This window comes from Piliocolobus tephrosceles, chromosome 16, assembly GCF_002776525.5.
Source record: "Piliocolobus tephrosceles isolate RC106 chromosome 16, ASM277652v3, whole genome shotgun sequence".
Taxonomy (NCBI): Eukaryota; Metazoa; Chordata; class Mammalia; order Primates; family Cercopithecidae; genus Piliocolobus; species Piliocolobus tephrosceles.
Window position 1 is genome coordinate 6,067,363 of NC_045449.1, and position 12,805 is coordinate 6,080,167.

Genomic DNA, 12,805 nt, shown 5'->3' on the forward strand with positions numbered 1-12,805 from the left:
TTTTTTAAAATAATAAGAATTGGCAAGGATGTAAAAAAATTAGAACTCTCATACATTGCTGGTGGGAAAGTAAAATGGTTCAGCCACTGTGGAAAGTGGCCTGGTGGTTCCTCAAAAAGTTAAACATAAAATTACTATATGAGGCTGGGTGCCATAGCTCATGCCTGCAATCCCAGCACTTTAGGAAGCTGAGGCAAAAGCATTGCTTCAGTTCAAGAATTTGTGATAATCCTGAGCAACATAGGGAGACCTCATCTCTACAAAATATAAACAAAATTAGCCAGATGTGGTGGCATATGCCTATAGTTCTAGCTACTCAGGGGACTGAAGTGGGAGGATCATTTGAGCCTGGGAGGTCGAGGCTGCAGTGAGCCATGATCACACCACTGCACCCCAGTCTGGATGACAGAGAAAGACCCTTTACGAAATAAAAAAAAAAAATACTGTATGATTCAGTGATTCCACACGTATATACATACCCAAAAGAACTGAAAACTGCTACTAAAACAAATGCATGTAACCACATGTTCAGAGCAACGCTATTCACAATATTCAAAAGGTAGAAACAGCCCAAATGTCCATCAATGAACAAATGGAGAAACAAACTGTGGTATCTGTGGTATGTACCTATAATGAAATATTATTAAAATATTATTAAAATTTTATTAAAATATTAAAATATAATGAAGCACTGTATTAACTCATAAAAAGGAATAAAGTATTATTAGGCCATTAAAAAGGAATGAATGATAGCAAAGTGGGTAAACCTGGAAAACATTATGCTAAGTGAAAGAAGCCAGAAACAAAAGGTCACACATTATATAACTCCATTTATATGAAATATTTATAATGGGTAAAGCTATGGAGACAGAACAAAGACTAGTGATTGCCAGGGGCTGATGAGAAGGAGGGTTGGAGAGCAACAGAAACTGCTTAATGGGTACAGGATTTCCTTTTGGAGTGATGAAAATATTTCTGGACCCAAATAGAGGTGATAACTGCATGATGTCCCCATCTAGTTGCTAATGGGAGGGATGAGCTACTCTTGGGCTGATTTGGAGCTTGATGTGGAGATTGAAATCAGGGCAAGTGAGAAAGATGTTTGCAGAGCTGTTCTCCAGCTCTCTCTCCTTGGTTCTATTTAACATTTTTATCAATGACTTAAACGTGGACATGACTGAAATTTGAATAATGTTAAGTTTCTGCTTATTAGCTGGAAACACTGATGAATGTGCTAAATGCACAACATTGTAAAAGCACAAAATGCCACTGAGTCATTCACTTTTAAATGGTTAATTTTAGGTTATGTGAATTTTACCTCGATTTTAAAAAAATATGTCATTTCCACTTTCAGACTGTGAACTTAAAACTCAAGGATTTAGGCTGAGCGCGGTGGCTCACACCTATAATCCCAGCACTTTAGGAGGCCGAGGTGGGCGGATCATGAGGTCAGGAGATTGAGACCATCCTGGCTAACACGGTGAAACCCCATCTCTACTAAAAATATAAAAAATTAGCCAGGCGTGGTGGCAGGCACCTATATAGTCCCAGCTACTCGGGAGGATGAGGCAGGAGAATGGTGTGAACCCAGGAGGCGGATGTTGCAGTGAGCCAAGATCATGCCACTGCACTCCAGCCCAGGCGACAGAGCGAGACTCTGTCTCAAACAAACAAACAAACAAACAAAAACACTCAAGGATTTACCTGTGTTAGTCCATTTTCACCCTGTTGATAAGGACGTATCCAAGACTGGGCAATTTACAAAAGAAAGTGGTTTAATTGGACTTACAGTTCAATGTGGCTGAGGAAGCCTCACAATCATGGTGGAAGGCAAGGAGGAGCAAGTCACACGTCACATGGATGGCAGCAGGCAAAGAGAAAATGAGGAAGACGCAAAAGGGGAAACCCCTGATAAAACCATCGGCTCTCATGAGACTTGTTCACTACCACAAGAACAGGATGGCTGAACCACCCCTGTGACTCCATTATCACCCACCTGGTCCCTCCCACAATATGTGGGAATTATGGGAGTACAATTCAAAATGAGATTTGAGTGGAGACACAGAGCCAAACCGTATCATTACCTTACTCTTCCCAAAACTGCATTGAAATGACCAAAGAAACAGAAAATTAAGATCCCTGAGACAGAGAGCAATGCCTGCAGTAGACAGAAAAACGGGAGAGTATCTGGGAGGAATGAAGCTTCCTCCCGGAATGGATGCAGGAGAAGTGATCAATAAGAAAAAAGATGGCTCACAATTCATACAAGAAAGAGATGGCCCCACCTGAAATGTGGGCAGGAAGGTTTTCCAACAGAGCCCAGTGGAATCTCTCAACTCAAGGCAACAGGGGTGTCGGGTGAAAGAGCAATGTGAATCAGGGGGTAGCACCCCAGCTGGCAGGCTGGTGGGAGGTGTGCACAGGCTGCACGCACGACATGGTGGTGGTTGTACCAAGTCATTGGGTGTGGTGTGATCTGGGCAAGTAAAGAGACAGACTTCGTGCACCAGGCTCCTGGCATGGCCAGTAAGACTAGAAAGAGGTGGGTTAACTGTAGGTCATCTCAACAGGCATGATTTAAAAAGTCAATGTCCTAAACCCATAGCCCAGTACCAGAAGTACTAATTCACTGTATTTCAGTGACTGTTATAGAACCAGAGTGAACATGACCCAGCCGACTCATCCATATTGTATTTTATTTGTAAAGAAACACGCACCTTTACTACCTGAGGCATTCTTATATTTTCTATTCTGATCTACTCTGTTTCATTAAAAAATAAAAATAAAAAAGATGCTGGCCATCACCCACTTACATGGTTTAATGTAGCTTATATCTCCATGGTAACTCTACCACTCTCTACACACAGATACCCCTAAGATCCAAGCTAAAAGAAGAGAAGGGGGGATGGAGGCCGGAAATAATCAGAAGGGGGAAGTTGCAGGTTTCAGGGATTCTTTCAGGGCACCAGGAATTCCTGGAATCCCACAGTGGAGGATTCAAGCCAAGGATGTGGGACTCTGCCGCCCACCTGCTGCAGGGGAGGCGCCTACTTGATCTGCTCAGCAGATATGTAAATAGATTTAGGCCAATCAAAAAGACAAATACGGCCAGGCACGGTGGCTTGCACCTGTAATCCCGCCACCGCCAGAGGCGGGCAGATCACGAGCTCAGGAGTTTGAGACCAGCCTGACCAATATGGTGAAACCCCATCTCTACTAAAATACAAAAATTAGCCAGGTGTAGCGGCAGCAGGGTCAACAGAGTGAGACTCCATCTAAAAAAAAAAAAAAAAAAAAAAAAAAGACAAATACGTGTGTCACAATAGGAAAAAAGACCAAAGGCGTGAACTGTCAGGAGGCCGAGACAGGCGGATCACGAGGTCAGGAGATCGAGACCATCCTGGCTAACACGGTGAAACCCCCGTCTCTACTAAAAAATACAAAAAACTAGCCGGGCGGGCGCCTGTAGTCCCAGCTACTCAGGAGGCTGAGGCAGGAGAATGGTGTGAACCCGGGAGGCGGAGCTTGCAGTGAGGCGAGATCCGGCCACTGCACTCCAGCCTGGGCGACAGAGCGAGACTCCGTCTCAAAAAAAAAAAAAAAAAAAAAAAAAACGTGAAACACATGTGACAAGGACATGACTTATTTATTTATGAATAGTTCTGCTGACCCCTAGCTCTCTACAGCCACTTCTGTCTGCAGGGGTGAGAAAACTGGGGAGGAAAGGAAATCGCTTTTGAGAAGTCATTTTTAGTTATGAATGAGAACTTATTTCATGTTCTTTGAAAGACACAAGTAAAGCCTGATTCCTTTTTAACTACTTTAGGCTACTTGTCTGTGCTTCTCTGATTAAGATACTCCATGCTGAGCCACGGGGACCCGGCTTTCACAGGAGTTACACGGAGGACGAAGAGACGCTGAACCTCCCTTGAGATCAAAGGAATGCAAATCACACAACAGTAAGCAGTCATTTGAACCTACCAGACTGGAGAAAATAAAAACACCAGTACCAGCAGGATTGTAAATTGTACCAACTTTCCCAGATGCCACCTGTTGCTAATAGCAAATTTTAAATTGTGCATGCTCTATGATTCCACAGTTCCATGCTTACAAATTCAGTGAAGGAAATAATTGCAAAAGTACATACATATATTTACAAGAAGGTAAACACTGAGGGCAACCTAAATATGCATTGCTCTCATTTATCTGCTATTCAGGGTCCCAGACACACACAGAGCACTTAAAGGCTTCAGTTGAGCTCATCTTCATGTCAACTCCATGGGATGTATGTTATTATCTCCATTTTAGAGCTGAAGACATTAAGACTCAGGAAGTTTTAGTGACACGTCCAAAGTCACAGCAGGACTGCATGACGACCTTACTCTTTGGTTGCAGAGTCTAACCATAGTCCGACGACCTATTAGAGAGAGGTTTACGAGCATTCATTTACGCAACAAGCATTCACTGAGTGCCTGCTATATGCCAGGCACTATTCTAGATGCTGAGCCAAATGGGTCAAAGGCATGAACTGGTAATTCACAAAAAAAATGAAGTATATGGAACAAGACTATGGCTTATTCATTTGTGAATGTTCCCCTATTTGTACGCCCCCTGGGTGACTGAAACAGAAAAAAATCTCCGTCCTCCAGCTGCTTGTAGAAACTTGGTGATGCGCTGACATGGGAAGATGGCTACAACACGGAGAGGCTGGGAAAAGCAGGTCAAATGATTGTGCTGCATGTAAATATAATGTATTTATTCGTTCAATTAATATTTATTGAGCAGTTACTTTTGTCAGGCACTTCTTTCACTGATCTATGAGAGACACTCAAAGGCTCAAGGAACTGGTTCTGTTTCCATACTTAGAGGTTTACCCAGGGCCGGGTACAGTGGCTCATGCCTGTAATCCCAGCACTTTGGGAGGCTGAGGCAGGTGGATCACCTGAGGTCAGGAGTTCCAGACCATGGCGAACATGGCAAAACCCCGTCTCTACTAAAAATTAGCCGGTGTGGTGACGGGTGCCTGTAATCCCAGCTATTTAGGGGGCTGAGGCAGGAGAATCACTGGAACCTGGGAGGCAGAGGTTGTTGTGAGCTGAGATCGCGCCATTGCACTCCAGCCTGGGTGACAGACTGGGACTCTGTCTCAGAAAAAAAAAAAAAAAAGAGGTCCACCCAGGGGCAGACAGAGGGCCAGTGAATTAGAAAAAGTTACTGACTAAATACGTGGGCAAAAGAGAGTAGGAGGCACAAGAGATAGCAAGCTTTGAAACATCATTTACTTAAAGTATTAATAAAATTATTGCAAAAGTGACATTCTTGAAAGACAAAAAGACTAAAACAATTTAGAAGAGACAGTGAAATTCCTCCCCCTCTATTCAACCTTTAGAACGAATTCTTGACCCTTTGATTGTATAATTTTCAGACTCCCAATCACACCCTTCAAAAAGGATCTCCCCTTTTCCTCTGTTACAGTGCCCTATCCATTTGCCGTGGCCTATCCAATCATAGAATGATTTTGTTTATCAGACTATTTGTTCATTTGCTTTATTACCCCATGAGAATATAACCTTCACACCTAAACTTAAGAACAAAGAAAGCATGCATCATGTCATATAGCTCTATGGCTAAGTCTGAAGACTGCCATAAAGAATTTCTTTCATCTCAGGAGTAACAAAAACTATCTCTAGCTTTTGATATTTTACTTTATTACTAGTTTTGTTACTTTACTTCGTTACTACAAAAACTAGATATAGTTTTATTTTATTTTATTTTCTTCTTCTCTATTCTTTTCTTTTCTCTTGTTTTTTCCCGAGACTGAGTCTCACTCTATTGCCCAGGCTGGAGTGCAGTGACTCCATCTCGGCTCACTGCAACTTCCACCTCCCAGGTTCAAGCGATTCTTGTGCCTCAGCATCCCGAATATCTGGGGTTACAGGCACCACCACCATGCAAAGCTAATTTTTATATTTTTAGTAAAGACGGGGTTTCACCATGTTGGCCAGACTGGTCTCGAACTCCTGACCTCAAGTGATCCGCCGCCTTGGCCTCCCAAAGTGCTGGGATTACAGGCGTGAGCCACCGTACCCAGCCTGTATCCCTGTCTTGCCCACCCCACCTAACTCCTCAAGTTTTCCCCTTAGAGGCTCTAGATCTTGAATGTCCTTGGCTTTTTGAAGCTTTGGTCCAGAAGAACCCCTTTTTACAACTATCTCAAGAGCCCATGGGTTAGACATTCTATCCCTAGAATTCTAGGGGTACTCTGAGGGTCAGCAAATGGACTAACCAAAGCCCAGCTTCTTTGCCCCACAGTATCCCTGTCTGAGACTGGGGCCTCTGATTCCCTGACGTGCCAGAGTCGCCAATGCAGATAACCGTGATTCCGTAAGACACGGGTATATGTGTTTTCTCAAGATGTGAGAGCAAAAGCAATTAAAAAGGCATTAGTTGTGCTTTTGTGTCGTCTTATGTTCTTAAAACTAATTATTTGTTCATTAAGCCTCTCAGCCTTCATCAGAGGCTTTGTCGCATGGAAATAGCTGATGAGCTCGACTTGTGGTTATGAAATGAAAGGCTTAGCAGAAGCAAACTATGCTCCACAATTATGAACGGCCTCTGTCACTGAGGTAATCAGAACCAACATTCTCCATGAGATCTGCAAAGTTTGGGGTTAAAAATGAAGGCACACAACTCATGATTGACTTCTCAGCTCTTTGTGATGTGAAAATGAATCAGAAGCTTTATTATCTGGACTTTTGCATGTATCTTCCTGATGTGCTTCCAGTTATAGACCTTTGACCATTCTAGAAAGGTGGGATCAAAAGTATACATTAATCACAGTTATGTATTTCCTCTCTCACCTGAGATCCTATTAAAATGAAAGTAAAAGACCCATAAAAGTTATAAGCACAGATCGATAAAGACAACAAGAAGAGAGACATCAGCAGACAAGAGAGATCAATAAATTGGCCAGGCATGCTGGCTCATGCCTGTAATCCCAGCACTTTGGGAGGCCGAGGTGGGTGGATCACCTGAGGTCAGGAGTTTGAGACCACCCTGGCCAACATGGTGAAACCCCGTCTCTACTAAAAATACAAAAAGTTAGCTGGATATGGTGGCAGGTGCCTGTAATCCCAGCTACTCGGGAGGCTGAGGCACGAGAATCATTTGAACTCAGGAGGCGTCGATTGCAGTGAGCCAAGATCGTGCCATTGCACTCCAGGGTACAACAAGAGTGAAATTCTGTCTAAAAAAAAAAAAAAGAGAGACACATTTCTGGAAGATAGGAAGCAGGTGGATGGGTGATAACTGGTGAAGTAGTGTAGAGGAAGCCACACTAAGTGTAGATATGGAAATGGATGCAGTTCAGGAAGTAATCTGCCCTCCAGAATCCTGCATTTGGTACTCAGAAATTTCAGATATAAATGGAAATGAGATATGAGGCTCAAATCAGAGTAATTGAGTTGATTATCTCTATCTAAAATATCTTAATCCCTCAAGGATCTAGAACTAGAAGTACCATATGACCCAGCCATCCCATTACTGGGTATATACCCAAAGGATTAATAAATCATGCTCCTATAAAGACACATGCACACGTATGTTTATTGCGGCACTATTCACAATAGCAAAGACTTGGAATCAACCCAAATGCCCATCTGTGACAGACTGGATTAAGAAAATGTGGCACATATACACCATAGAATACTATGCAGCCATAAAAAAGGATGAGTTTGTGTCCTTTGTAGGGACATGGATGCAGCTGGAAACCATCATTCTCAGCAAACTATCGCAAGAACAGAAAACCAAACACCGCATGTTCTCACTCATAGGTGGGAACTGAACAATGAGATCACTTGGACTCGGGAAGGGGAACATCACACACTGGGGCCTATCATGGGGAGGGGTGAGGGGGGAGGGATTGCATTGGGAGTTATACCTGATGTAATGACGAGTTGATGGGTGCTGATGAGTTGATGGGTGCAGCACACCAACATGGCACAAGTATACATGTGTAACAAACCTGCACGTTATGCACATGTACCCTAGAACTTAAAGTATAATAATAAAAAACAAAAATAAAAAAGATAAAATATCTTAATCCACTCTTGGACCAAAACTCCTAGCAGTTATGTAGAGATATCCAAGTAAAATATCAAAGAGTCAATCTCAAGAAAAGTTGATAGCCCATGTATTAGTTACAAATGACCCCAAACGTAGTCACTTACAGCAACACATATTTCTTATCTTACAATTTCTGTGGATGAGGAGTTTGAGAGTAGCTTAGCTGAATTGTTCTGGCTCAAGGTTTCTTATAAGGCTGAAGCTGAGATGTCATCCAGGGTTGAAGTTTTCCAACATGGCCATGTGCGTCTGTTCATGTACTATCTGTGGCTGCTTATATGCTACAAAAGCAGAGCTGAGCAGTCAGAACAGAAACTACAGGGCCACAAAGTCTTAACTATTTGGCTTAACTGGGGCTGGATGATCCATTTTCAAGACGGCACACTCACAGGGCTGCTGCCTGGAGGCCTCAGCTCCTTACCACATGGACCTCTCCACAGGGCTCTTTGAGCGTCCTCATGGCATGGGGGCTGACCTCCCCCAAGAGGAAGAACAAAGAAGAAACAGTTGCCTTGTATGACCAAATCTTGGAAGTCACACACAGTCACACTGGCCGTATTCTACTCAGCAGAATCAAGTCACTAAGCCCAAGTCTCACTCAAGAGAGTGGAATGAAGCTCCCTCTCCTGAAGGGAAGTGTCCCCCAGCATCTGTGGACATGTTTTAAAAACAACCACACTCCAGAAAAACGGACCTCCATGTACTGGTATTCAGGGGTCTTCCATCTCTAAAGCGCCTTTACCAACATTTTAGAGCAAATTCCACAATTTAACAAGGTCTCCACATGCTCTCATGCTTATAGACTACCAAAGCAACTCTATATACCTTAATGTAAATGCAAATTGTCAACCAGGACACCAGATATTTTTAAAGAGAAAACAACCTGCAATAGAAAAGAGAATAACTCAACAATAACAATAACAATAACTCAACAATAACAATAACAATAACTCAACAATAACAATAACTCAACAATAACAATAACTCAACAATAATAACAATAACAATAACTCAACAATAACAATAATAACAATAACTCAACAATAACAATAACTCAACAATAACAATAATAATAACTCAACAATAACAATAACAATAACTCAACAATAACAAGGGAAAATACTGACCCCTAAGGAATTAGAGACAATTCAGGAAATACAAGACAATTGGAAAAAACCAAAAACCTCTGGTATCTTCCGGAAGAATCCAGCAGATATTCATCCATTATAAAATAAAATAATTCTATAAAACAGAAACAATTAGAAAACAAAAAGGAACTGTTAAAAATAAAAAAAATATATGACCAAAACTTTTGAAATATGTAAAAGGATTGTTTTAAAAAGTCAAAACCAATAGTTCAGAAAAATACAAAAACAACAACAAAAAGAGATGAAAAAGATGAGAGAGAAAAAGAAAAAAGATATACTGAATAAATCTGGGAGGTTCAACAGATATTGATATATACATGTATCTATATATATACACACATACATTTAGATATACATATAAACACATTTAGAAAAGTAAGAAACTAAGAAACTTATCAAAGCTAAAGGACATGAATATCAGTGTAGGAAGTTTCACTAAGTGTTCAAGCATAGCCAATGAATAAAGAATAATGCATAGACAGTTCACTGGAAAAATTTAAAATGTCAAGCATAAAAAGACCTTTGACCTTCTAAAGCAGACAGGTTGGCAAACTAAATTCATGAACCAAATCTGGCCCACCACTTATTTTTGTCAATAAAGTTTTATTGGAAATGGCCATGTCTGTTTGTTTATGTATTGGCTATGGCTGCTTTCATGCTACAACAGCAGCGCTGAGCAGTTAGAACAGAAACCACACGGCTGCAAAGTCTAAACTATTTGCTATCTGGCCCTTTACAGAAGAAAATTTGCTGAGCTCTGTTCTGAAGAGAAAACTTACAAAAAGAGAGAAAAGTTCACCCCCAAAAGAACAAAATCAACCTGGCATCAGAAACTTTTTGTCAGCATCATTGAACGCCAGAAGGTAATGGGAAAATGCCACCAAGGTGCTGATGGAAAATAATTTTTACTCTAAAATTCTATAGTCTATATTGAATGCCAAGATAATACAAAGGCATTTTTGGCCATCAAAGACTCAGAAGATTTACTTCCCAGGTACCTTTTTAAAAAGTTACTTGAGGGTATGCTCTGGATAGACAAGGAAGTAAATCAAAAACTAGGAAAGGATGCAGAAGAGAGTGGATTTATTAAAGCAAAGCCCTTGGATGGCAGCTGTGCAGTACACCTAGAAAGCATTCAGCAGAATTAGACCAGGAAGATGGAAATATGATGAGAGGGACAATTGGAACCATGTAATTCTGGCCTTGAGAATTCAGAAAAAGTTAATGAAATGATGGGGTAATGGTGGGGGAGCAAAGACAACTGCCATCGTGGAACTTCTGGATCCTTAAGGAGCCTTGTGTGCGGCTGCAGGGACTTGAGACCTCCTGAGTTATGGCCTAAAGAACAGGTCCACTTCCCAGAAGGGTTGTCCACTGACAGAGTCTGGCATGTTCTTCCACCACGAAAGTCTGGTGGTTGGACCACCAAGGCAATTTCCCTCATGGTTAAAGCTCATTTTTTTTTCACTAAAGGGGCTAGAGAGATTTGGCTCATTTACAACTCAAAACCTGCCAAGAATGAGGAAACTCAGGAGGAAGATTTCCAGTTTCCTGGCAAGTGCCAAACCCAGCGTACGCTTGCCTGTGGTCTTGAGAAAAAAAGGTGTGTGAATTCCGTGAGCACTGCGCACTAACTCTTGCTGGCTCCTGGGTTCTGGGTTCGGGGAAAGCAACATCAGAGAAGGAAACTTGAAAACGTTCTCCAGAAGTCCCAGATTCCCCCATCATTCATCACTCCCACCAAGAGTCTCCTCCTCCCTCTCCTCCCCTAAGCCCACTCACTCTAGGAACTCTACAATTCTTTTTGTTTTCTTTTAAGTAGGCCAATAACTGTATTAACCTTTGTTTCAAACCTTATTTCCAGGCTTCTTCAGCTTAATTACCTACAAGTAATCAATTGTATGTAAGCAAAAATGAATTGTATGTAAGCAAAAAGCTGCAGTGTCCAAGGGGCTTGGGTTTAAAAATATTAGAGATCTAGATTTTATCAGATCCACAAACCAGTTTTAAAAAGCAATTGAGGCCGGGCACAGTGGTTCACTCCTGTAATCCCAGCACCTTGGGAGGCTGAGATGAGTGGATCACCTGAGGTCAGGAGTTCAAGACCAGCCTGGCCAACATGGTAAAACCCCATCTCTACTAAAAATACAAAAAATTAGCCAAGCGTGGTGGTCAGCGCCTATAATCCCAGCTACTTGGGAGGCTGAGGCAAGAGAATTGCTTGAACCCAGGAGGTGGAGGTTGTAGTGAGCCGAGATCGCACCATTGCACTCCAGCCTGGGTGACAAGAGTGAGATTCTGTCAAAAAAAGAAAAATAAAAAGAAAAAAAAAAAAAAAGCAGTCCTAAGGCAAAATAGCAGCTCCCAGTAATTTCTGCAGGTTTTAGGTTTTATCTTCTTCGGAAGTTGGCTTAATTCAGTTTGTCTCATTCTTGGAAGCCTCATCAAAATTCTCTGCAAGATCTGGAACTTCTTCATCATCATCCTCTCCAGTAGCAAGTGGTGCTTTTTCATCCACAGATGGTTTAGGCAGAGGTTCAGCCCATCTTCCTGAACTAGTCAGACTGTCTGCATCACACCGGCTTAAGGTGCTGGGTAGCGATTTCCATCAGCTGCTGTGTCTCAGCATGGCCTGCAGTGGTTAAAGAAGTGTTTGCTGCCAGAGATGCCTAAACTCTAGAATTGCTAAAGTGGATCACTGTTCCTTGATCTACTTTAACTCGTAAGTGTATTCACCTCTTCAATACCAGATATTGTTTGCCCCTAATTTCTTGTGTGTGTGTGTGTGTGTGTTTTTGAGATGGAGTCTTGCTCTGTCACCCAGGATGGAATGCAATGGTGCGATCTTGGCTCACTGCAGCTTCTGCCCTCTGCCTCCCGGGTTCAAGCGATGCTCCTGCTTCAGCCTCCCACGTAGCTGAGATTATAAGTGCCCGCCACCATGCCTGACTAATTTTTTAAATATTTTTTTTAGTAGAGACGGGGTTTCATCATCTCTGATCTGGAACTCCTGACCTCAGGTGATCCACCCGCCTCCACCTCCCAAAGTACTGGGATTGCAGGCGTGAGCCACTGTGCTGGCCCCTAACTTCTTTAAGAGCTGAAGTTTTGTGTTTTTTTTTGTTTTTTTTTTTATCATCTGCTGTAGCTATTCTATGAACCACCTTCTTCTTTCTGCAACCAATTTCTTTCCCAGCAATGCACACTTGTGCCTGAAGTTTGGTGGGTTTTTCCTAGTTCACAATTGTCTCTTTCATCTTGTCAGAGCAGAAAAGGGGCCATGCAGGGGACAGTTTGGCACTCAGGGTTCAAGCAGACTTAGGCAAACACATGCAGGGATGCAAGATGGTGGCTCTGCGATTCTGACCTCATTCTTCAGAACAAAATAAATCTCTTTCTGTGAATTTCCAGGCATACACATCCTCAGGCCTATTTTTTCAAAACCAAAGAGTTTATCAATATAGCCAAAGTCTATTTATCGAGAGATTTCACAACCAGTAAAAGTGACTTTAAGATAGTTTTTAAATAGAATT

At 42.0% G+C, this 12,805-nt stretch overlaps 1 pseudogene; it reads right to left on the reverse strand.

The window, feature by feature from the left end:
• Window positions 1–11,688: 11,688 nt before the first annotated feature.
• Window positions 11,689–12,529, reverse strand: LOC111521281 (annotated as a pseudogene).
• Window positions 12,530–12,805: the final 276 nt, after the last annotated feature.